The sequence below is a fragment of the Lolium perenne genome, chromosome 3 (assembly GCF_019359855.2).
Source record: "Lolium perenne isolate Kyuss_39 chromosome 3, Kyuss_2.0, whole genome shotgun sequence".
In the NCBI taxonomy this organism is placed as follows: Eukaryota; Viridiplantae; Streptophyta; class Magnoliopsida; order Poales; family Poaceae; genus Lolium; species Lolium perenne.
In genome coordinates, this window is record NC_067246.2 from 148,054,588 (window position 1) to 148,077,147 (window position 22,560).

Consider the following 22,560-nt stretch of genomic DNA (forward strand, 5'->3'; position numbering starts at 1 on the left):
TATACCTAAATTATGTTTACCTTGTATTGTATAGATCATACCTTTAATATACCCCTCTTTCCTCTCTGCCATGAATCGCCAAGTTCCCCTCCCCCCAATTCAAGAATTTTTTATACTGAATCTAAATGACTTCAACCCCAGAAATTAAAGGACACATGATGTTCCTGGCCAAGGTAGCCCATTTCAGTCATGAGCTAACCAGCTAATGACATGTATTGATCATCTTGCATTGTTCAAGATGGAAATAACAAACAACCAGATTATCTATACAAATAACACATTGGTATGGATGTGCCTAAACTGGAAAACCACCAAAACAGAGGTGAAGAACTGCAGCGAAACAGGATTTCATAAGGCTATGCCTAAACCAAAACATCACCTAATCCTGCACTGATATTGACAAAGGCAAAAATAAAAGGCCTGAATATATATAGGAATTGGTAAAAAGAATTAACAATTCAGTTGCAGTGTAAATCCATATGTAAGACCACATTTTATCATCTTCTTACTCTTTTTGGTATACCAAGAAACAAAATAGTCTAGCCCAAGGCCAGACTACGATTCCTTGCAAACTGTTTCATATGTGTTCCTGAGGTTGTCCGACGGAACTTCCGGTTTCACATGATGCATATATGTAGTTAATCAACTTACTTGTGTGTGCCTATCTACCAATCAAAATACATGCAGCAAGAAAGATATTCTTAAAGTCTGAATATTGGCCACATAATTATTTACAAGTGATGATACCTTTGATGCCTGAATCTCTGTTTCGTCAATCTTGGTCGAGTTCGATACGGTCGAAGCGCATATCAGACTTATAAAATACCATGTTGCATCCATGCCTGTCATTCGGCGAGACAAAATCACAGAATTCAAATTAAGAGACAACAAAGTTCCAGGATAACTCATCTAATGGAGTAGTTAGTTACCTTAAAGCAACCACGTTCATAGATTCAGTGTCACCTAGCACAGAACATGACAACAACAATATATTCAGAATTAATCCTCGGGAGGAAGTTGCGTAGAATGGGCATGCCCAATGCTCGATTTCTTACCTAGGTTTCCTCCTTGACATCCCTGATAGTCCCCATTTATATTTCTTCAGGCTGGAAATAAAAAGTTGTTTCAATAATAGCGACATGCATCATGCATGATTTGTACCATTGATGATCTTCACTAAATCCTTACTCCCTGAATAGAGCCAGTGGAAAATTTCCTAGAACCATCTATATCTAAACCATGATACTTCTGTTGCCCCACCATGACCCATCCAATTTTTCAGGGAAATGCAATCACACAAGAAAACTTATCTAGTATTCCTTTACATGGCAGGCAAACTGAAAAGGGAAAAGATAAAAGGTAAGAAACATAACCAGCTTGGTATGGTAGGTAACAAAGAAACCACAATACAACACAAGCATTATTGCAGGTACAGGAAACTGCACATTTTGTAAGCACCGCCAAGGAAAAAAACAATAATCATTTAGAGCTATCACAATTTTTTATTTATTCAGTGAAAGAACACATGTTTATTTCTTCAATTACTTATGGAAACAGAGTAAATGTGTGTACCTACTTTTAAGTCTGTACATATTTTAAGTGATTGCCAATATATTATATATGCTAAATAGTGAAAGATAGCACGGAAGTAATAAATAAGGGCAATAGCAATAGGGTAGAATTGTAGAAATATGGTGGTACCTCCACAATGGCTATAGTTGATGCTCGAATAGTAACCCGATAGCAAGAATAGAAGATAACTGAACTTTACTTCGATAACCAGCGCAGATATAATATAGTTGAACCAGATAGCAAGAATACAAGTACTGTCACTTTCATGCTGCTATGAAACTAAAATTTGATGGCACGAATGGAGCATTTATAGATCACTTTTTTAGTACATAATATGGATTTTTTAAGTGGTATGCACAAAGAATAAGCCGAAGTAATGAAAAATAAATTCTCTCGCTGGTAAATGGTAAGGATGAAAAAGAAGTCTGAATCGGTAGTTAGCTTACTTTGGGTTTATTTCCAGATCAGCTACTGCAAAACTAAGTTTCTTCTCTACAATGCTTCCAATTCTTCTGAGAATTCGACTGAAGGTGTGCTGCAGAAGTACCTCTTATCCGAAACATGTTTATGTAGCCGTACCCTGTTCACCTGTGATGCACACAGTTCAGAAACATAAAAGATAAACAGAGCTGCAACATGGAAGTAACCACGTGATGAGCTCAACCAGCACCACAACGCATGGCAGCCACGACAGATCACCCTCTCCTTCCGTGACGAACAAATCAGCAGACAAACATGCAACTGAACCTGCAGAGTGGAAAATAAAGGAAAGAGATGAGAGATGGATGCAGCCGATAATGTTTCCCTTCTACAATACCTGCAGAAGTCGAGGTACTTAAACATAGAGTTTCTTCTGGCAGTACCACAATAGTCAAGTAGTTGGGTTTTGCATCTATATATGGGCAGTAACCTCATAATTGATTATTCTCTCCCAGAATTACAATTCGATATTCATATCTCAGTTACATCAGTGTCTTCCCATTTAAAGGTATCATGTTATCTGACCATATAAGTGGTCAAATACGCAACTTCATACAGACATTTGAGTTAAGGGCTTTTTCATTATACTTGCAAGAAATTCATGTGAGCTAATCAGACTGAAGAATCACTAACAGATCGAACAAGCTGACATAACAGGGCGTTCTAAAAGGAAAGTAGATGACCAGATTCTCCTGCAATCGCCTAGTGTCTATGACATGACACAAAAGCCTTGTTAGATTAACTACAACAGACAAAATAGAGTAATTTTTGACAGATCAAACAAGCAGAGTAAAAAGTTAACTCACACTTCTCTTATCACTTAGCGTCTCAATTCTCAAGAACTGTGACCTATTATACACTGACCGCATTACACTAGTAGGAAAAGCCTCATCAGTGGCGCACGAAAATGGGCTTCTGTGGCGCACGGGAGGTGCGCCACAGAAACGTCGCCACAAAAATAAGGTTTCTGTGGCGCATCTGGCAGTGCGCCACAGAATTAAGGTTTTTGTGGCGCACTAGGTCCGGTGCGCCACAGAAATAAGTAGTTCTGTGTAGCTGCGCCACAGAAATAGGTGCGCCACAGAATTATGTTTTGGTGCGCCACAGAACAATCTACAGGTATACTCGATTTTGTGCTCCCTGGTGTATTATACAAGTTTTACAGGTTATATACTGATATAATATAGACAGATATAATATGGACATATATAATCATCACATCATCATCACATTACTTAGAGCCCGATCGAGTTATACATATAGCTCCATACAACTCATAATCCATGCAAATTAATTAAGTTCTCATCATCTCTAGATACAAACGAAGTGACACCGGCCGCCGCCTACACTAGGATGAAATAGAGTACCGCCGCGACGATGGTGAGCAAGAGCGAGAGCACAAGGAAGGTCTTCATCTTGCTCTTGTTCGCTTGGTGCACCCTCCACTTGGAAACCGCCTCGTGTCTAGTCGGGTACCCTTTGTAGCAGTTGCCGCTGAACTTGTGCACCTGTTTCTTGCACTCCTCCCACTCCTCGTACACTCCTGGAACCCGCCCCTCGAACACGACGTAGTATGTCATCTCTATGGACACAAGGCATATTAGTATATAACGCAATGGAAAGAGTTAGAGGGTTCACATGCATACATATTCACAAGAATTAAAGCAAGGAAATAATAATAAACCTAAAAGACATATAGCATCGGTATCACATAAGTAATATGGTTCAACGATAATGACTACAATAGTAATTGAAGTCCAACAACGACAACCACCGTTTCGAGCAAATTAAGCAAGTTTAGTTTACAACACGGTACAAATTGTCCATCGATTCAAAGTAATGCTAGGCACACCGGCCTCGGTCAACGAGACGTCTTCTTGAGCGGCTCCGGGAACGGCTTGTACAAGTCCTTCGTCGTCCACGTCCTTCCATCACCCTGCCTATGTAGGCGTTCTTCGATATCCCTCTTAGACAACCCTCTGAGTTGGTGTAAGAGCCCCGATGTGTTGGATACATCTTGTAAGATAATTTCCGAGAGCTTTACTTGGATGCGATGGAAGTCTTCTCTAAGATCATCATCATTGATTTGCCTCGACATTTTAATGGGGTCTCTCTTACTAGGTGGCAAAGACATCATCTCTGCATCCTCGACAAACCCTTTAAGGTGATGGAGGACATAGAAGGCCTCCTTAATGCTGCCAGCTGGCTGCTTGATACAAGGGAAGTCGATCACGTGCTTGAACCCGGGCTTTTTAGTGTCCGGCCTGATATATTGCCCATTCTTGTCGAAGGTGCCTCCATTTTTGGAGTAGCCAAGGATAGCCTCATCGATAAGACCCCTTATTCTCTTGTAGTCTTTCTTCGTCGTCGTACTCGACGAGTCGAAATACTGGGCTAGTGACCACTTCGGATCTAGGATGATGAGTGTGCAGTATTTGTCCCTGCTCAACACATGCAATTGAAATGGAATGTTGGAAATGATCGGCAATGGAAGAAATATATAAGAAAGCATAAGTTACGACGCCCGTGAGCGGATGTGTACTTACTCGGGAAAGACAGGCAGAAGAATGGTGTTGCTCTCTTTGTACATGAGCATGAAGTTCTGGAGGTATCGCACCGCCTTCGTTCGTGTCCTTGAGCCGTCCTGGAGCTGGCTATCGCGCATGTAGTAGGGATCCGCTACCGCGATGTGGCGGGGTCTCTCTCTGTTGATCTTCATCTGAAGATTGATCGCGTATAGGCGGACCAAGTTATAGTCGAGCCGTTTCGAGTGAAATAGGTTGAAGACGTCCTCGAACGCTATGAAGAAGATATCCGCGGGGTCTTCATTGACGAAGTTCTGGTCGGACGGCACCTTGACCGAGAACACCGGGTAATTTGGATCCTTTTCTTGAAGAAGGACGCTCTCTAGATAATTAATAGTGTTCTGCAAAGGGAGCATTGGTCCACTTGCGAGGTGTTCCATGTCCGGAGGCAGTATCGGTTTACCAGCTTCATGACACCGGGGCAAGCCATCCGGTGTAGGTGGTACCATGTCGTCGGCCCGGATCCTCTTAGGAGCAGGCTGGCTCGAAGATGCGCCCTTCTTGGCTCCTCTCTTCCTTGCCTTCTTCACCTGACCTACTGGGGGTGCTGGTGGTGCTGATGGTGGTGATTCGGGTGCTGGTGGTGCTTCTGAGGTCGCTGGGGTTGATTTGGGTGGCTCCCCGATGATCGTCTTACGCAGCGTGTTAGGGCTGAAAACGGTAGCAGGCTTGACTTGAGCTGGATTGCCAGCCTCCGGAGGAGTGTCTTGAGAAAGACCCGTGAAGACCAGGCGCTGCTTCGTCACTGTAGGGGGACGACCAAGTTGATCGCCGTGTGTGCGGAAGGCTTGTTCATCCATAGGAGGCATGTACATATCTTGGCTGCAGGCGCCAGTGTTGATGTAGGCATCGATGTCATCATCATCATCTGCATCGTTGCCATCAAGTGGCGCCATGTCCTGGACCTTAGGTGGTGGCGGTTGCGATGCCGCCGCTTGGCGTACCGTGCGTCTAGTTGACGGTCGTTGCGGTAGCGCTCCCAACAACTGTTTGTGGCGTGTGGTGGTGGCGGCGATCATCGGTTCCTTCCGGGTGGCGGCGGCGACCGTCGGTTCCTTCAGGGTAGTGGGGGTGGCGACCGCCGGTTCCTTAAGGGTGTCGTCGGCGCTGGCGATCTTGGGCCGGATGATAGGGGAGGTGGCGCCGGTGCTTTTCTTAACACTCGGAAGACCCCCCCCAGACGAATCTGGTTCTTCGGCCATTTTATAACCCATGAGGTGCAATCCCCAAGGGGCAAAACGTCGCCTTCGTCTGTGCCCGGAGGTTGAAAGGGGGGCATGGCGTAGCGGTACTCCGGCATTACCATTACCAACTTGACCTTCGCCACGTCTTCCGCCAATCTAGCGCCGTGCATAACGCGGGAAGCCATGATATGGCCGCTAGCAACTTCCACCAACTTGCCGCCGGGCTCCACCGCTTGCAGAAATATGCATTGTTCATCCTGAGTCAGGGGCGCCATGTTGGGCATCGTGAGATGGCAGTCACGAAAGGCATATATAGTTAAAGAAGATGACGCAAAGGAGTAACTAATGAGTTTACCTCCTTGATGGCGTCGATCTCGGCTACTGTCGATACAAGGGCGGCGGTTGGGGGCGTCGATGCGACCAGTTGGAGCTGTGGCGGCGGTTGGAGCTGCGGCGTCGGGTGGAGCGGCGGCGTCTGGTGGAGCCCCGACGCCAGCGTCGGGTGGAGCGGCACCGTCGGCGACACGTGGAAGCTTGAGTTGCTGCCGCTGATGCTGGGCACATGTATCGGCCCCACTTGACCTCCCGCATTCCAAGCAGCTAACCCCTCCATCAACCCAGGGGGGATGATCTGCCGGATCTTCTCGTCCAATAACTTGTTCATCATCTCCTTGTTCTCCACAGGCTTTTCGGCCACCAGCTTCTCTAGTGACTCCACCTTCTTCTTCAGCTCCTGAACCTCGGATTTATCCTTAGCCGACGACCTCCTCTCCAGCTTTCTCGTCTTGGCATCCGATCCGTAGTACTCGGATAGCTTCATACTTGTGCCAAAGCCGGACACACGGCCACCCGACGTCGGTGGCTTGTCCAGCTCCCTCTCCTTGTATTTGTTCATCGCCCTGTTGAAAGGCGTGTCCCACGGTAACACGGCTAGGCCTCGACGGATCGGTGATGAAGAAGCATTGGTCAACTTGGCTACCGAGTACCCATGGCTCATTTTTCGCGGATGCGTTCTTCGATTTTGCATCGGGTATAACCATGGTTGTGAAATATCGGCCTTCTTTTTCGACCTTCTTGGCCCATCTCACACGAAACATTGGCACCGTCTCTCCACAATAATTGAGCTCCCATATCTCCTCGACCCTTCCAAAAAATCTTTCCTTGACATTAGTCTCGTCATCGGCATACGACAGCATAGTTACTGCTGAGTTTTGATTTTCACTATTTCTGTCCTTTTCCTCGGTGTAGAATCTGTAACCGTTGATGTCGTACCCCTGATAGGTCCTTACGTTATGCGCGGGTCCCTGTGATAAGGTGTATATGAGTTTTTCATCTTCGGTAGAAGGCCTTTTTCTTTGTGCTTCACCCAGTTGAGTTTGCTTGAACCAACGCGTGAAGCTGGAGTTGTGCTTTTTGGTTACGTCTCCCATCTTCCTCGGCCGGCCCATATCGATGTAATTCTGCTCGACCATGCTTTTGTGCTCTTGCACGAAAGGTTCGATCAGTTTTAAGTGTTTTAGCGCGACCCGGTGAGCCCTGTCAAAGTCGTCGCGTCGATTTTCAATGCCGACATGGACTGAGCGGTAGCCCTCGCGGTGACCGACTCCAGCGAGCCTCCCGAGGTGCGTCCTGGGGGGTAGACCAACATGATCCTCGTCGTCCTCGGTGCTTAGATAATTCTGGCAGAAGGAGATGCACTCGTAGGTTAGAAATCCCTTGGCCAAGCTTGCGTCTGGACAGGCCCTATTGCGAACGTATCCTTTCATGACACCGTTCTGCCTTTCGAAAGGCATCATGTTGTGGAGGAACGTTGGGCCGAGCTGCTTGATGTCTTCAATGACATGGAGAAGGAGATGGACGCATATATCACAGAATGCAGGCGGGAAGTAAATCTCGAGCTCACATAGTATCACCACGATCTCATCCTGTAGCATCTTGAGCTGCCTCACGCCGATCGACTTCCTGGTGATAATGTCAAAAAAAAGTTGCAAAGGCCAAACAGCGTATCACGGACGTGCTCGTCCATTATGCCTCGGATCGCAACGGGAAGTATCTGCGTCATTAGCACGTGGCAATCGTGAGACTTCATCCCGGTGAACCTCTTCTTCGCTACGTCCAGATATCTGCTTATATTCCCCGAGTAACCGTGAGGAACTTTCACTCCTAGGAGGCACCTGAAAAACTGCTCGAGCTCCTCCGGACTCGTTGTGAAGCAGGCAGCGGGAAGCTGCACCGCGTTCTTCTTAGCCCTTTTGCGGAGACGTTGAGTCCCTTCCGTCTGATCATCATCATCATCGTCGTCGTCAGTATCAGGGGCTTGAAGATCTTTCCTGATGCCAAAATGTTTAAGATCGTATCTTGCTTTCGGTCCATCCTTGGACTTTTCTGAGTTGCAAAGAGTGCCAAGCAGACTCTCGGTAACGTTCTTCGTAATGTGCATGACATCGAGGCTGTGGGGCGTGTGGAGGACCTTCCAGTACTCCAAGTCGTGGAAAACAGACCTCGCTTTCCATACACCGAGCAGCGGCTCTGGCTTCGGTCGCTTCTTTCCCGGCGCTGGGCACTCCTTCCAATTTTTCAGAAGATCATCGATTTCTGCGCCGCTCCTCGGGCGTGGGGGTCCATCGGGCTCATCTTTACCATTGAACAGATCACCGCGTTTTCTCCACGGGTGATCCAAGCGAAGCCACCTTCGAGCACCTGGGTAGACGGTTTTCGAGGACCCGGGATCCCTTGGTAGTTGTAGATGCGGGGTCTCGTCCATGCACTTCACACAGCCGTTGAATCCGTGGCCGACCTGGGCAGATACATATGCGTAACCAGGATAGTCCGTGACCGTCGTGATCAACGCGGCTCTCATATCGAAATAAGTTCTAGTGTAGGCGTCCCACGTACGGGGTGGCGTCTTCCACAACGTGTCTAACTCCTCTTTCAGCGGCCCGAGATACAAATGCATGTCGACACCTGGTTATTTCGGCCCCTGAATGAGAATACTCAGGTGTATGTATCTTTGCTTGGTGCACAGCCACGGGGGTAGGTTGTAAGGCCATACAAACACAGGCCAGGTGCTATGCGTGCTACTCTGGTTGCCAAATGGATTGAGTCCATCGGTGCTCAGACCCAGCCTGATGTTCCTTGCGTCGCCCCCGAACCTAAGGAAGGCGATGTCCAATGCTTGCCACTGTCTAGCGTCTGAAGGGTGTGTCAGCATATAGCCCATCTCCAGATCTTCTTCGGGCTTCTGCCTTTCCGCGTGCCATTGCATGAGCTTTGCTTCCTTAGGGTCCACGAAATACCGCTACAGACGGGGAGTGATAGGAAAGTACCATACCACTTTTTGAGGTACCTTCTTGTTCCCAACCTTGTACCGTCCGTGGCCACACACCGGACATGTGGTTCTGTCCTTGTACTCGCACCTATAAATCACACAATCATTAATGCAGGCGTGGTATTTTTCGTGCGGTAGGTCAAGGGGACACACGACTTTCTTGGCCTCCTCGGTACTACTTGGCAATGTGTTCCCCTCCGGGAGACGATCGTGCCAGAATTTTAAGTTCTTGCTGAAGCTGGAATCGGTCCACTTGTTCTGCGTCTTCATCTGCAGGTAATCAAGCGTTACATGCAAGCGCGTATCCTGCGGACGACACCCAGGAAAGATCGGAGTCATCCCGTCTTTCTCCATTTGCGACAGCTTGGCTCTCTCTCTCTAGCTGCAACTCTATCGTTGCTCGTCTCCTGGAGGAGAAGATCTTGAACATGAGAGTCCCGCAAGGCCAAAATTAGCGGGGTCGCGCCGGAATCTTCTTCTTCATCATGATGATCTTCTCCGCCGGCATCTTCTTCTTCATGATGATCTTCTCCGCCGACTTCTTCTTCATGATGATAGTCCCCGTCGGCATGATGATAGTCTTCTTCATGATGATAGTCATCTCGCTCGACATGGTCTTCATGCGCACCATTTGATGGGGCCGGCCACGCCTGGTTGTCTTGCATGAAACCGCGCCTCAGCAGGTGCTCCTCCAGTTGTCCGGAATCAGGGTTGATCCAGCGCTCGAGTTTGCATGATTGACACGGACATCTTATCTGGCGTCTATTGTTCCGAATCATGTCCTCCTTCGCGTCTATCTTGTATCTAGAGATCCGAGCGGAACTCATCGAGAGGACCATGCTTGCCTGCAAATGGTATACATAGAACAGGAAATTAGAACCGCAACAAATGCACACACATGCATGGGCCGTACCTCTCCTCAAGGTATTACATGGAGCGGAAAAATTCGGCATGACCTCTCCTCAAAGTAGGACATATGGGTAGTGCAAAATTTGCCGAAACGGAAATGAATCAACATTTCGGCAAACATCCATGCACCACACCGGCACACACACAAGCGCTTCACCTACAACAAGCATCCATACACACGACGGCCACACAAGATTTACAAGCATATGCATGTCTCCTCCAAGCATATGTATGTCTCCTCCAACTACTCACCTTGTAGATTCGATACCGAGACGAGACCGCGATCGATGAGTTCGAGAGGAGGAGTGATGAGGACTAGGTCCTTGGATGTGCCCGATCTTCACGGATTTGGATGGGATTCGTGGGGGAGGTGGATGAACACGAAGAACGTGGGTGGATGGCAGGGTGGATCGAAGATACAAACGCAACACACACACACAACCGGTTGTTCTTCGTTGGCCCGATACACCAACCCAACGGAATTGCAAGAAAAAGACCCACAAGGAGTAGAATCCCTCACAAAAGGTTGGCAATAGCAATCGATAGAGTTCCAAAGAGGAAAAGAGTGCAAATAGATAGAATTGCAAAAGCAAAAGATCCAAAACACTAGAATTCCTAAAATGGAAGAGATCAACCGCCTAGAAGAGTAGATAACTTCGTAGATTCGTAGATCTAGAAGGGTTTCCCGCGGGAAGGAGCATAGCTCATGTTTTCTCTTACATCAAGTCTAATCTCAGATCTGAGCCAACAAGGCTATTTATAGGTGGGGGCGAAGGGTTAAGTTACACGCTGAAAAGTGCTGTCTGGCTGAAGTTCGATGGGGCGGAAGTTCCGGTCAACTTGGGCGGAAGTTCCGGTCAGGGGCGGAAGTTCCGGTCTGGAGGGGCGGAAGTTCCGGTCGGGGCGGAAGTTCCGGCCAAGTTCCGGCCTTGTTCCGGAATTGTGCCATTGTCCCGCAGTAACATCCAGTATGGTTTTCGCCGACTTTCGGAACTTGAGCGGAACTTGGGCGGAAGTTCCGGTGGGCGGAAGTTCCGGTCTCCAGGGGCGGAAGTTCCGGCTGGATCCTTTCTCCTGGGCGCTGGAAGGCATCTTGAGAGCATCTGGCCGGAAGTTCCGGTCCTGGGGAGCGGAAGTTCCGGCCTGGGCGCTGTAGCTCCATCTTCATCATTTCCAGCTCTCTCTCCATTGGCTTGGTCTTCATGGCTCGCTTCTTGGTCGATGTACCTGATTGAACATAGGGTATTGGCATGAAGTAGCAAGCCATCCAAAGGGGTGTCAAAAGCATACATGGAGAGGAGCGAATTCACCTCTTGGTGTATAGCTTGGGCTCGAGCTCGTGTCATTGGACCACGAGGAGGGCTTGTCGGTCTTGAGGCGGTGGTGTCCGAAGGCCACCCCGTATCATCTCCCCCCCTTGGGAAAGAGTCGTCCTCGACTCGATGTTCTCCTCATCGCCATGATAGGGTGATAGGTCGGACACATTGAATGTGTTGCTCACCAAGTACTTGGAGGTGGGGATGTCGATGACATAAGCGTTGTTGTTGATGCGTTTGAGGACCTTGAAGGGGCCATCTCCTCTTGGCTTGTGCTTCGAGTTGCGTTCATGAGGGAATCTTTCCTTCCGGAGGTGGATCCAAACGAGGTCTCCTTCTTGGAATATGCGTTCCTTCTTCTTGGTGTTGAGGCGGGTAGCTTGACGAAGCACATGTTCTTGAATCATAGCTCTTGTTTCTTCATGTAGTTTCTTCACGGCGGCGGTGCGCTTGTCGAAGTCCATGTTCGTCCGCTCATGAAGGGGAAGTGGTAGTATGTCGAGTGCCGTGAGGGGCTCAAACCCGTAGACGACCATGAAGGGACTCCTTGATGTTGTCGAGTGCTTGGCGCGGTTGTAGGCGAACTCCGCGTGTGGAAGGCACTCCTCCCATGACTTCAAGTTCTTCTTCACGAGGATGCGTAGGAGAGAGGAGAGGCTTCGATTGACCACTTCCGTTTGGCCGTCCGTTTGCGGGTGCGAGGATGATGAGAACAAGAGCTTCACTCCAAACTTTGCCATGAGCGACTTCCAAAGATAACTCATGAACTTGACGTCTCGATCCGACACAATGCTTTGCGGTACTCCATGTAGGCGAACAATTTCCTTGAAAAATAATGAAGCAATGTGTGAAGCATCGTCGCTCTTATGGCAAGGTATGAAATGAGCCATCTTAGAGAATCTATCCACTACCACAAATATAGAATCATGACCATGCTTAGTGCGAGGCAAGCCTAGAACGAAATCCATGCTAATATCGGTCCATGGTGCATATGGAATAGGCAATGGAGTGTAAAGGCCATAAGGGTTGGATGTAGACTTAGCTTGTAAGCATGTTGTACACCGTCGGCAAAGGCGCTCCACGTCGCGGTACATTCTTGGCCAATAATAGTGAGTGGAGAGCATGGCATATGTCTTCTCTCGTCCAAAATGTCCCATAAGACCACCACCATGCGATTCTTGTAAGAGCAAAAGGCGAAGCAAAGACATAGGAATACAAAGTTTGTTGCCTTTGAACAAGAATCCTTGGTGCAAATAGAAATCATCGATGCCCTTCTCACTAGAACACTTTGCAAAGATTGGGCCAAAGAAAGTATCGGAAGCATATAAATCTTTGATTTCATCAAGACCCAAAACACTAATATCCAAACGAGTGAGTAAGAGGGTGAGTTTGCGGGAAAGAGCATCCGCCACAACATTGTCCTTGCCCTTCTTGTATTTGATTACATATGGAAAGGACTCAATGAACTCAACCCACTTTGCATGTCTTTTGTTCAAATTGTGTTGACTTTTCAAATATTTCAAAGACTCATGGTCGGAGTGGATAATGAACTCTTTTGGCCAAAGATAGTGTTGCCAAACTTCAAGAACACGAACCAAAGCATAAAGTTCCTTGTCATATATAGGATAGTTGAGGCGTGCGCCATCCAACTTCTCGCTATAGTATGCCACGGGTTTTCCATCTTGCATAAGCACTCCACCAATACCGAGTCCACTCGCATCACATTCAATCTCAAAAGTTTTGGAAAAGTTTGGAAGAACAAGAAGTGGTGCCTTGGTAAGTCTCTTCTTCAACTCATCAAAAGCTTTTTGTTGTGCCTTGCCCCACACAAATGGAACATTCTTTTTCGTAAGCTCATTCAAAGGGCAAGCAATGGTGCTAAAATCTTTCACAAAGCGGCGGTAAAAACCGGCAAGTCCATGAAAACTTCGAACTTGACCAACATTGGTAGGAGTGGGCCAATTGTGGATGGCCTCAACTTTGGAAGAATCAACTTCAATGCCATTGGCGGAAACCACAAAGCCAAGAAAAACCAACTTGTTTTGAGCAAAGGTGCACTTGGGGAGGTTAGCATAAAGCTTTTCGTGACGCAAGATGCACAAGACTTCTCTCACATGTTGCACATGGTCCTCGAGTTTTTTGCTATAAATGAGAATATCATTGAAATAGACAACCACACTCTTGCCAATGAGAGGACGCAAGATGTGATTCATGAGTCGCATGAAAGTAGATGGAGCATTTGAAAGGCCAAATGGCATGACAAGCCATTCATAGAGACCAAGTTTGGTCTTGAATGCCGTCTTCCATTCATCACCTATTGCCATGCGGATTTGATGGTAGCCACTACGCAAATCAATCTTAGAGAAAATCGTGGCACCGCTCAATTCATCAAGCATGTCATCTAAACGCGGAATGGGATGGTGGTATCGAACGGTAATGGCATTGATGGGGCGACAATCCATACACATTCGTTGCGTCTCATCCGGTTTAGGAACAAGAATCACGGGAACCGCACAAGGGCTTAAGCTTTCACGAACATACCCTTTTTCGAGGAGGTCTTGTATTTGTCGTTGGATCTCCTTTGTGTCTTCGGGGTTGGTGCGGTAGGTGGCGCGGTTTGGTAGAGGAGCGCCGGGTATGAGATCGATGCGGTGCTCAATCCCTCGAAGCGGTGATAGTCCATGAGGTAGCTCGTCGGGGAAGACATCTTGGAACTCCTTCAAAAGAGATAACAAAGATGAAGGAAGTGTTGTTAAGTTGTTAGTCTCCGAGGATGGCCCCTTGCAAATGAGCACGTAGTGCAATATGGTGGATGGGTTGTGGTGCAATTCTCTCATCTCACTCTTGGTAGCTATGAGGACACTCTTCATCTCACTCATATATGGCTTGTGGCGCTCACTCTCTTTTTGGTGGTTCACTCTCTCACCACTCATCTCACTAGTGATGGTAGCTTCCTTAGCCCACACTAAAGCCTTTGCATTGTCCGCAATTACTTGGCTAGGAGTCATCGGGCGTAGGATGAATGTCTTGTTGCCGACCTTGAAGCTATAGGCATTTGTGTAGCCATCATGGCTTGCTCTTTTGTCATATTGCCAAGGGCGACCAAGTAGCATGTGGCACACCGTCATGGGTACGACATCACACTCAACGGTGTCTTCATAGGCGCCGATCTTCAAGGATACGGAGACGGTGTGTTGTATCTTGACATTTCCATTGTCACTTAGCCATTGCACATGGTAAGGGTGGGGGTGCTTCCGGAGTGTGAGGTTGAGCTTGGAGCATAGTTCGGTGCTTGCAAGATTGTGGCAACTCTCTCCATCGATGATAACCTTTATTGACTTGCCATTGATTCCGGCTCTTGTTTGGAAGATGTTGCACCTTTGATCTTCATTGGGAAGTGTATGGGTTGTCAACACTTTGGTCACCACAAGGGACGGGCTTGCATCATGCACACATAGGACTTGCTCTTGGTCTTCCAAGTCATCATCTTCATGATTGGTTGCGGCTTGTACCAAGGCTTCATATTCTCCTTCACTCAAGTACTCCACATCTCCATCATCTCGAGTTATCATAACTCTTGTGTTCTTGCATTCAAAGGATTTATGTCCTTGAGCTCCACACTTGAAGCAAGTGATGTTACTAGATCCCGTGGAGGCTTTGGAGGACATAGTTGGTTGATCCGGCTTGAAGCTTGTTGTCTTGAAGGCGCTCTTCGTTTGCTTAGGAGGATCCTTGGGAGCAATAGCACTTGTGTTTTTGATGCTTGAGGAGGTGGTTGTTGCATTTCTTGCGGCGAAGAAGGACTTTGTTTTTGCACTTGCTAAGTCTTCTCGCACTTGGCGCTCGGCTCTTGTTGCTTGATGAAGCAATTCAACCATGTTGGTGTAAGGCAAGAACTCCACTATCCTCTTGATGGGAATGTTCAATCCATTCAAGAATCTTGCCATTGTTTGCTCTTCTCGCTCATCCACATTGGCACTCATCATGGTCATGTGCATCTCCTGGTAGTACTCCTCAACGGAGTTGAAGCTTTGCTTGAGTTGAGTAAGCTTGTTGAAGAGGTCGCGCTTATGGTGGTTGGGCACAAAGCGTTTGTGCATGACTTCTTGCATCTCTTCCCATGTGTCAATGGGCTCTAGATCTTCCTTGTCACGCTTCTTGTTCACTTCTTCCCACCAAACATTTGCATATCCTTCAAACTCAAGTGATGCCATGGCCACTTTCTTTGCTTCGGAGAAGTTGTGGATGCGGAAAATCTTGTCAACCTTGAGAACCCAAGAGAGGTATGCATCGGGGTCTTCTTCTCCGTGGAATTTGGGCATGGTGAATTTGAGCTTCCCAAAGATTTCCTCTTCATTGCGGTCATTGCGTCTAGGAGGTGGTCTTGCATCATCTTCGTCCTCATTATGGTTGCGAGGTTGTTGAGGTTGTTGAGGTGGATTCTCATTTCCATGGCGGCGGTTGGGAAGAGGAGGACGCCTTCCATGAGGTTGCCGGGGGTGTGGCATGACACTTGCTTCACTTGAGGCGTCTTCTTCATTTTGGTTCCTTGCTTCACCTTGGTGAGCATGAAGTGCTTGATGAGCTCGATAATTGAGAGGGTTGTGTCTTCTATTGTCCCTATTGTTTCTTCTTGCGCCATCATCTTGCGGGGCATCAATATTGATGATTTGGCGTTCTTGGTTCACTTCTTGGTCGACGTCATGAGGTGGGTTCCTTTGAGCATTGGCCACTTGAGATGGGCGCGGTTGCCCTTGTTGTTGACGTGCCTCTTGCTCATGGCGAAGACGTTCTTGCTCACGTGCATGAAGGAGAGCTTGATCATGACGAAGACGTTGTTGTTCCTCTTCGAATTGAGCTTGGTGATGTGCTTGTTGTAGTCTCTCTTGTTCAAGTTGAGCACGTGCTTGCTCCACATCTCGAGCTTGTTGTTGAAGTACTTGAGCATCCACATTATGGTGGTGTGGGTCTTCATTAGAAGCATGGTAAGACGAGGATGAAGCTCGGTGTCTTGAACTATGAGAGCACGAAGACCTTGAGTGTTGGCTTCGGTTGTTGGCGATGTTGGCAATAGCTTGCTCAAGGAGTGCCATCCTTTCTTCTTGCCTTCTCATGCTCGCCATGTTTTGTTGACCTTGAGTAGCAAGTGTGGCCCTCATATCATGGGCTTGAGCATCAAGCTTGTCATGGATGTCTTGCACTTGGACATTGAGGTCCCGTCTTTGCACTTGAGCTCGTTCTTCATAGCGTGCAACGGTCTCATCGATCCGTGCCGTGAGGTCATGGATACTCTTGTTGACGGCTTGAGTAGCGATCCAATGTTGGTGCCGTGTCATCGGTAGTTGGTTCCCCTCTCCACTAGACATGGTTACAACTAAAACAAGAACTATGTTGTGGGGTTAGAGGAAAGCTCACAAGTAAGTCAAAGACTCACAACAAAATTGGAAAGGTGTATCAAGGTGAGGAACAACCGGTTACACACACAAAAACAAAACTCTATATGGTGTTAGGTACGGATGTGGAAAGCCAAATGGAAGAACCAAACGAAAAGTCTATTGTCAAAAGTGGGTAAGATCCAAAAGTCACAAGTCAAAGGCGGTGATCACAAAAGGCATACACAATGAGGAACACACGCGTGGGACAAAATGGGGTTAGCGCGACTTGGAAAATGAGCAAGAACAAAATGGTCCTAACGAAGACTACTAGCTCGGTGTCACGCCAACACAAGAGAGACCGTGGCTTGGTTGCAAAATTGAGAAGCAACAAGATTTGCGCAAGACGCCTCTCTTCTCTTTTCTCTCTTTTGCTTAAAAGCTTTGTACTCTTTTGTGTATAGGTGTCACTCACACACTTTTTCTTTTTCTTTTCATATTTTTCTTTTTCTTTTTCTCACTATGTAAGGATACTACTATCTATGTAAGTATGTCACTCTTCTTTTGCTTATCTTTTCACACGAGCTTGCTTCGAAGCTTTGCTCAACACACGCACACCCTCACGGTCGGGACGCTTGCGCAATGCTTCGCAACACTAGAAAGCCACTCTCGATAGGAAAGGTACGCAAAAGAGGCTAGGGCTACAAGTTAGGAGTAAGTTATACCACTTGATGATGGTGGCCGACGATCTTGAACTTGCTATGGTGGAGGTGTCAAATGAACCGCTTGGATCCTCAGGGTGCCGTCGTCGTTGTCGATGTTGCGGAAGCTTTGTGGTAGCTGAAATGGCACTCAAACCGAAGTCCAAACACAAGGGGGTTAGTACCAAAACGAAAAACGAAGGTTGCTGTCAAAATTTCGGCCAGGCGGAACTTCCGGTCCTGAGGGGCGGAACTTCTGGTCCCGGGCGGAACTTCCGGTCCTGCCGAGCGGAACTTCCGGTCGCAATCAGATCTGCGGGCTGTTCGTCGATTTGGGCGGAAATCCGGGCCGAAATCCTTCGAATTCGAGGAAAATTTGGCACTAGAAGGTGTGGGAAGGTGGGGGAATTGCAGATCAACACCAAAGACAAGTTTCTATTGGAGCAAAACCACAAATAACTCAACAAATCGAGAGATCGATCCAAGGCCAATTTGGGGCTATTTTTTGGGAAAAAAATTTGGAAATTTTTTTGGGCGAAATTGGTGGAATTGGGGGATGTGGGGGTCAAATCCGTGGCAACCAAAGAGCTGCTGATACCATATGATGAGGACTAGGTCCTTGGATGTGCCCGATCTTCACGGATTTGGATGGAATTCGTGGGGGAGGTGGATGAACACGAAGAACGTGGGTGGATGGCAGGGTGGATCGAAGATACAAACGCAACACACACACAACCGGTTGTTCTTCGTTGGCCCGATACACCAACCCAACGGAATTGCAAGAAAAAGACCCACAAGGAGTAGAATCCCTCACAAAGGTTGGCAATAGCAATCGATAGAGTTCCAAAGAGGAAAAGAGTGCAAATAGATAGAATTGCAAAAGCAAAAGATCCAAAACACTAGAATTCCTAGAATGGAAGAGATCAACCGCCTAGAAGAGTAGATAACTTCGTAGATTCGTAGATCTAGAAGGGTTTCCCGCGGGAAGGAGCATAGCTCATGTTTTCTCTTACATCAAGTCTAATCTCAGATCTGAGCCAACAAGGCTATTTATAGGTGGGGCGAAGGGTTAAGTTACACGCTGAAAAGTGATGTCTGGCTGAAGTTCGATGGGGCGGAAGTTCCGGTCAACTTGGGCGGAAGTTCCGGTCAGGGGCGGAAGTTCCGGTCTGGAGGGGCGGAAGTTCCGGCCAAGTTCCGGCCTTGTTCCAGAATTGCGCCATTGTCCCGCAGTAACATCCAGTATGGTTTTCGCCGACTTTCGGAACTTGAGCGGAACTTGGGCGGAAGTTCCGGTGGGCGGAAGTTCCGGTCTCCAGGGGCGGAAGTTCCGGCTGGATCCTTTCTCCTGGGCGCTGGAAGGCATCTTGAGAGCATCTGGCCGGAAGTTCCGGTCCTGGGGGGCGGAAGTTCCGGCCTGGGCGCTGTAGCTCCATCTTCATCATTTCCAGCTCTCTCTCCATTGGCTTGGTCTTCATGGCTCGCTTCTTGGTCGATGTACCTGATTGAACATAGGGTATTGGCATGAAGTAGCAAGCCATCCAAAGGGGTGTCAAAAGCATACATGGAGAGGAGCGAATTCACCTCTTGGTGTATAGCTTGGGCTCGAGCTCGTGTCATTGGACCACGAGGAGGGCTTGTCGATCTTGAGGCGGTGGTGTCCGAAGGCCACCCCGTATCAAGGAGAGAGTATGGAGACCCTTCTCCTCAACTCCAATTATGTATCAACCAAAGTAAGTGCAATAAATACCCAAGCAAGTGAAAAGTAGAGCCAAAATGGTATGAGAGAGAAGGGGGACGAGCTAGATGGAGGAAGAAGAATAGCTTGTGTAGTGTGGTAGGTGGGAGGTTGGCTCACTTTTGTATATCTGGTTCGCTAATTCTGTGGCGCACCGAGCACAGTGCGCCATAGAATACCTTATTTCTGTGGCGCACCGAGCACGGTGCGCCACAGAATACCTTATTTCTGTGGCGCACGGTCGCCGTGCGCCACATAATAAGGAATTTCGGTGGCGCATTGGGGTACGTGCGCCATAGAAATAGTAAAACCAATGATTAGGGGTGACAGGTTGTGGGGCCCACCAAGTTTTTGTGGCGCACGGTTCGCTGGTGCGCCACAAAATTAAGCTATTTCTGTGGCGCACCTTTCCTGGTGCGCGCCACAAAATAAGTTTCTGTGGCGCATTTTTAATGGTGTACCACAGAACTAAGCTCAGCCTATAATGGTTTTCCTATTAGTGTTAACACCCAGTGTTAACTATAGTACCAACATTTACTGTTTCAAGAATCAAGAAACGGATGAATACTTGGATCTTCAAAAGTCGACCGATCTACAGTTATGGATCCTGCAAAGGAAATCAATTCTCTCTGTTCCTAACAAAAAAAAAACTCTCACCATTCTACAATTGAAGCCCTAACCAGACAATTTACAGCACCACAATCAGATCCTAGTGTCGTGGTTCACCAGCGCAAACAGGGAGAGGATTAACTCGAATCGAGGACTGAGGGGAGACGGGAGAGGGCCTTACGGGCAGTATGACTTGGAGAATATCACGACGTCGCGTGCTTTGACGGTGGATTTGACGAAGGAGGCCGGCTTGGACGCCGACGCCGATGCGAAGGCCGCGAAGGCGATGAACGCGGCGGCCGCCGCTGCCATCCCGAACCTCCGGACCATCGACATCGTGTTCCGCCGCCATCCCGAACCTCCGGACCGTCGACATCGTGTTCCGCCGCCACACACAAGTTCCTGCCCAGCCGAGCCGCTCCTCCCATAGCGCGGCGGCGTGCTGCCACGGGGACGAGCGCGGGCGAGGAGACCGACGGCGGGGAGCGAGTGCGACGGGCGGGGAGCGGGAGCGACAGGCGGGGAGCGGGAGCGACGGCTGCGGGAGCGGGAGAGGCGGCGGCTGCTGGATTGGGGAGGATTGGGATAGGGCACAACGCGCCAACGCCGGGCCGAGTGGGCTTCATCGACCCGTGGATAAAAAGCGGGTTCGCGCGAGGGCCTCGTCTTGGACTACTCCACCAGTGAAAAAATAGACGGACAAGATTTCCAGACGGGGAAGATCCAACGGCTACGAGCAGCTAATCTCTGTGAGGCCCCCTATGGGGGGGATCATATATACCTTTAGATACCTTGTAATAGTTATGATACATGAGCAATGAAATAAAGCATATGGTTCAATCTATGAGTCTTTTACCTTCCTTAGTTGTTCATTTTTTGATCATGTATGTTCTTTCTGACTAAAACCGCATAGATGGAGCTTTCCGCCTAGGTGTGTATAAATTTTCGATTTTCAAAATCGTCTAGTAGGACGTAAACTTAAGTTTTCTGGGATATCTGTTTTCTCTTGCAAACTTGCATATTCCTAGTAACGATTTTTGGCACCTAACGATGGGGGCTTGTTTCCGAGGTTCTGGATGGATTGCCATTAGGCTCCATCACCGCGGTGAGCTTTTCTGGCTTACAGGTTTTTCTGCTCGCGAAACGTCAAGTGAGTAAGCCGGAGAAATGCGGAAACCAACACTTGCTTCAAACATAAGCACACATATACATAAAAAGGTAGCAGGATAACTGTTTCCGTCCCATTACATACATGCGAGTTTTCCCTAGCTAATTCAAAAGCTTAAGTATTTAATTTACAGACCCGCTCTAGGGAAAATGATACAGCTCATGGTTTTTATCTCAGGCACACATCAGCTACAGGACTCCGACTTATCATCTCCCAAAGCATCGTAGGTGATGTCCTTGTCGGAGCTGCTACCGAAATGTCGAGCTCAAGGGGGACTCCTCCTCCGCCGCTTCTTCACCATCCGGAGCAAGACCCGTAGGAATCTCATACTTTTCAAACCATTCTTCATGGTTGATCCGGGAGGCGTAGAAGGAGTCGTACCCACGGATGTCTCTGATCAGTTTCTTCACATTGGTGCCCTTTGGAACTCCACGGGAAATTATCGCCAAGTCCATAAACAGAAAATGTGCTTTGCACATGACCAAGGCATGACCTGCGGTACCGCGAGCGGAAGACTCCTGTCAGTCCCTGATGAGTTCCGGCACGACAGACATAAGTTCTATCATCTTGTCCACAATCTTTGTGCTAGCTCATTTCAGGGATAGCTTTCCAGCTACTTTCAGGCAGGCCCCCATCAGATCCTTGATGGCGTTTCTGGCTTTGTCATGGGCCTCGGTCCGGGATAGTCCATCAGCAGCGTTGCGAACAAATCCAAGGGCAGCTACAAAAACACGTTGCAAAACAATTTTGACCACTTTCCGCTTACACCCTGAGAAAATTCGAGTATGATAGAACCAAGGAAAAAAGAGAGTTTACGGAAGATGATGTCGTCAACCGCTTTCGCTTCCGCCTCGGCAGTCTTCAGTTGTGATGACATTGCTTGCACTTTCGCTGGCTTTCAACTTCTTCTCCAACTCCGCCATGGCTAGTGCATGTTTTACCCCCAGCTCCTTTTTGAGCTTTACCTCATTTTCTTGAGATTCCTTCAAGGAGGCTTGGACGTACTCATGCACGGCCTCGAGCGTCTCGATCTTGGCAGAGATGTCATCAACTGATGGCTTTTTGGGTAGCAAATTTGGAAAAAATCACTTCTATGTTATAGTGATGGTCGGAGCAGAGAGAAAGTCGGAGGTTTACCTTGGAAAAAGCATAACCCAATGCTTGGGGGCTAGTGTTACTTGTCAGATGACCTTGTGCTTGGTGAAGAAGGTGCGGAAAGCATTATCGAAATCTTCCATCTCCTCCTTTTCAGTTTCCCGGTTGCCCCAGACTTCATTCATCAAGTGCGTTATTTCATTATAATGCTGGTGGAGTGGTGCCCGACGAACAATCAGAAAAATTGGGGATGCATTGAGGGCGTACCATGAACAACTTCCTTTCTTTGTGAGGCATCATTAGCCAGAGCTTCAACCAAAGTTTTATGTTCCTCTTCAGTAGAAGGCATCAAGTTGCTGGTTCCCTTGCTGGAGCCACCAACGTCTTCTGTGTTGTGATCAATTTGGATGACGTCCTTTTCTTTGGTAGGAACGGTCGACGGAGCAGGCTTCGAGGGTGCCTCTCGCTTTGGTGTGATTGGCATGGGTGCCGGAGATGGTTTA

At 48.0% G+C, this 22,560-nt stretch overlaps 1 long non-coding RNA gene across 2 annotated transcripts; it reads right to left on the bottom strand.

Moving 5' to 3' along the window:
- Positions 1 to 761: 761 nt before the first annotated feature.
- On the bottom strand, positions 762 to 20,151 carry LOC127326980 (uncharacterized). 2 transcript variants are annotated; one of them, XR_011755487.1, is made up of 5 exons: positions 19,976 to 20,151; positions 2,019 to 2,160; positions 1,056 to 1,337; positions 930 to 963; positions 762 to 842 (listed from the first exon to the last, which is right to left on the bottom strand). It is a non-coding gene; the product is annotated as an uncharacterized lncRNA (long non-coding RNA). The 2 variants fall into 2 exon arrangements; XR_011755488.1 differs by lacking the exon at positions 2,019 to 2,160 and having other exon boundaries at positions 19,976 to 20,149.
- Between the last annotated feature and the right edge of the window lie 2,409 nt (positions 20,152 to 22,560).